Source organism: Tupaia chinensis, unplaced genomic scaffold (genome assembly GCF_000334495.1).
Source record: "Tupaia chinensis unplaced genomic scaffold, TupChi_1.0 Scaffold149552_1, whole genome shotgun sequence".
NCBI lineage: Eukaryota > Metazoa > Chordata > Mammalia > Scandentia > Tupaiidae > Tupaia > Tupaia belangeri.
The window spans coordinates 911,085-915,127 of record NW_006209397.1 but is presented as its reverse complement, the minus strand read 5'-3'; the positions used below and the strand labels follow the sequence as shown (position 1 = coordinate 915,127).

General features: G+C 42.8%; 1 pseudogene; it reads left to right on the top strand.

The window, feature by feature from the left end:
* The first annotated feature begins 227 nt into the window (after positions 1–227).
* LOC102470747 (keratin, type I cytoskeletal 18 pseudogene) lies at positions 228–1,524 on the top strand (annotated as a pseudogene).
* The last annotated feature ends 2,519 nt before the right edge of the window (positions 1,525–4,043 follow it).

Below are 4,043 nucleotides of genomic sequence, written 5' to 3'. Positions count from 1 at the left end.
CTTCTCTCCATTTGTCCTTTCTGGATTTGGGGGATGCATCCATGCATGCCTGGTGTGTTTTTCAACCTGCTGGGTCTAGAACTTGAATCATGTGGTCAGCCTTGTGGGATATAGTCAACTTAACCACTATGTCACTAACTGGTTCATAGCTGCGCTACTTAAAAATCACATACATTTCTCATGACTTGAACCTGAGTCCTGGTCTCTCACTTTCCTCTTCAGACAGCATGAGTTTCACCGCTGATTCTGCCACCTTCTCCACCAACTACTGGTCCTGGGCTTAGTTCAGGCACCGAGCCACTGGTCTGGCCAGTCAGTAGTGACGCCAGCTTCTATGCAGGTGCCAAGGACTCAGGCTCCCAGATATCTGTTTCGTGCACCAGAAGTTTCTGGGGTTGCTGGGAGTTCAGGGACTGGTGGTGGGGATGGTGGAGGTGGGGGTGTAAGGGTTGGCAAGAATGGGGAGCATCCAGAGCAAGGAGACCATGCAAGACCTGAACGTTTGCCTGGCCTCCTACTTGGACAGAGCAAGGGACCTGGAGACTGATAATTGGAGGCTGGAGAGCAAGATCAAGGAACATCTAGAGAAGAAGGGGTCCCAAGTCAGAGACTGGGGCCATTACTTCAAGATCTTCAAGGAGCTGAGGTCACAGGTCTTTGCAAACTCTGTGGACAATGCTGCATTGTTCTGCAGGTAGACAACATCTTTCTTGCTGTTGATGACTTAAGAGTCAACTATGAGACAGAACTGGGCATACCTCAGTCTGTGGAGAGTGACTTCCACTGATTCCACAAGGTCATTGATGACACCAATGTCACTTGGCTGCAGCTAAAGTCAAGAGATCAAGGCTCTCAAGGAGGACCTGCTCATCATGATGAACCATGAGGAAGAAGTCAATGGCCTACAAGGTCAGATTGCCAGCTCTGGATTAACCGTGGAAGTGGATGCTCCCAAATCTCAAGACACACCAAGATCATGGCAGACATCTGGGCCCAATATGACAAGCTGGCTCAGAAGAACCGAGAGGAGCTGGACAAATACTAGCCACAGTAGATTGAAGTGGGCTCCACAGTGGTCACCTTACAGTCCACCAAGGTTGGAGCTGCAGAATTGACACTTATGGAGCAGAGACACATAACCCAGTCCTTGGAGACTGACCTGAACTTCATGAGAAATCTGAAGGCTAGCTTGGAGAACAGCCTGAGGGAGGTGAAGGCCTGCTATGCCATTGCAGATGGAGCAACTCAATAGAGTTCTGCTGCACCTGGAGTCAGAGCTGGCACAGACCCAGGCAGAGGGGCAGTGACAGGCCCAGGAGTCTGAGGCACTGCTGAATATCAAGGTCAAACTAGAGGCTGAGATAGCTACCTACTGTCGCCTGCTAGAAAACAGCAAGGACTTCAGTCTTGCTAATGCACTGTACAACAACACCTCCATGCAGACCATCCAAAGACCACCAACTGCAGGCTGATGGACAGCAAGTGGTGTCCGAGTCCAGTGACACCATAGTTCTAAGACACTGAGACAGCAGAAGCAGGGTACCCTTGGGAAGCAATAGGTCAATAAAAAATACAGAGATGATTGCAAAAAATAAAAATCACAATTTATCCACATCCAGGTCAATACTTCTTTTCTTTTCTTTCTTCTTTTTTAAATAGTAGCCATCCTGATGGATATGAGGTGACATTTCACTATAAATCATTCAGATTTCCACAATTGTTAATGATGTTGAACATTTTCACGTGCTTATTGGACATTTGTATGTCTTCTTTGGAAAAATGACTGTTCAAGTCCTTTGCTCATTTCTAAACAACAGATTGTTTTCTTTATGGTAATGTGTGTGAGCACATGAGAGGGAGGGAGAGAGTGAATCAGAGAGAGAGAGAGAAAGAACCACGCTCTATGGGTCTGGTCATACATGATTCCCTTCATTCAGTCCTCCAGTTCATTAGATCTTGGGCGCTTACGAGTGTGTTAGGCATATTTTTTAGACTGATGAGGCTAGGTATTTGCACCACAGTTGCCAGGTAGAATATAGTTTCTGTTGAACAGCACTTTACTGTTACATTACAGAATCAGACCCTTGGTCAAGTTTTCAATTGGATTATGTGGACAGAAGTCTGACTACTTTTTCTATTTTTTCCAAGATCTTTTCAAAAGGGGACTGGGGAAGTCATGCCCATAAACATTAACAGACCATTTAGTTTCTATTAACAGGATTCTTCCTACCTGCTGTTCCTGGCATAGTATCTTTGAGATGTATATTTCAACCAATTACAGTATATTCTTGTGCTTATCTCTTCCCAAGACACAGGACTTCTCTTTTCCTTGAGATGTAGTTTAAGCCTTTCTTTAATCTCTTCCTAAGACACAGATCTTCCCTTCCAATCACCAACCTAAGAAATGTGGAACCCACCTATAACCTACAATCCCCCCCCCTTCTACACGTCCTGCCTTTTTGGGCCAGATCAATGGAAAATCTCTTCACTAAATGTTGTCTGTCAATCTCAAAAACAAATAAAAGGAACCTCTGTACATGATCACCCCGAGAAAGGCATATATGCCTCTTCTCCAGGCCTAGGTCACTCACAGTTGGCTTGGTAATAAACCACATTAATTATTAATTTTACAGTTGGTTATGTTTTCCATTGACAATTATTTGATTTTTAATATGCTCATGAAAAGACAAGTGAGTCCGCCGGGCGCGTGTGCGTGCGTGCCCAGGATCCCGAGAGGAGAATGGAGGAGAAGGGATTGCGGCGTGACCATCCCCCCTGGGGGGTGATTTCTCGCTTTCTATCTCTCTGTCTCTCTCTGTCTGTCTGCCGAGCGCACGTGCCCTATAGTGAAAACCTGTCTCAAAAAAAAAAAAAAAAGGCAAGTGAGTCTAGGAGAAATCTTCACAAAATATATTATCAGATAAAGAATTGGTTTCAAAAAGTACAAACAACTCTGTGTCATTCACTCCAATCTTTTCTCAAAAATGTCATTGATTATTTTTTTCATAGGCCACATACATACAAATATTTTGTCTAGTAAATGGCAATGCAATGATTAATTTCATGTGTTAACTTGGCTGGGGTAAGGGATATGAGGCAGACGGTTAAACATTCTTTCTGGATGTGCCTCTGAGGTGTTTTTGGAACAGATTAGCTCTTGAGTTAGTAGACTGAGAAAAGAAGATTGACCTTGATGTAGGTGAACATCATCCAAGTCGTTGAGGACCTGAAAAAGACAAAAAGGCAAATACAGAGTGAATTTGCTCTTTATCTTTAAGACATTCATTGTTTTCTAACCCTGAGACATCAGTGCTCCTGGGTTTTGGCCCTTCAGACTGCACTGATAATTACATTATTGCCAACTCCCCCTCTCTCCTCCCATTCTCAGGCCTTTGGACTGAGACTGAATTATACCATTAGCTTTTCCTTATTCTCCAGCTTGCAGACAGCAGAATGAATGTGGAACTTCTCAGCCTTTGTAACTGCTTGAGCCAACTCCAGTAACTACTCTCATTTTATTTATATATATAGCTATAAGCTGCATAACAACAGACTGCATAACAACAGGCTGCATATATGACAGTGGTTACATAAAATTAAACCATATAACTTAGATATGCAATAGTCTATATCATCTAGGTTTGTAGAAGTATACTTTATGACATTTATACAACGAAAAAAAAAACAACATATGAACACATTTCCCAGAATATTTCCTCATTGTTAAGGTATGAATGACTAGTTGTTTCTGTTTCTCTGGAATACCCTGACTAATACTGGCATTTTAGTATAATAATTTTTTTTTCTTTATTTGTACCAATTACATGTAAATTCCTTCTATGGTTTAGATAATGGTTTGTCTCTCAAATGTTCATGTTTGGGATTTTGTTCCAGTGTTGGGAGATGGTGAGATGTCTAAGAGGCAAGGTCTAATGTATGATGTTTGTATCATGGGGGTGCTGCCCTCGTTAATGGATTAATGTCAGAGGGAAAACACATCCCCTTCCTGTGAGAAGGAGTTGGAGTACAGGTTGTTATAAAAC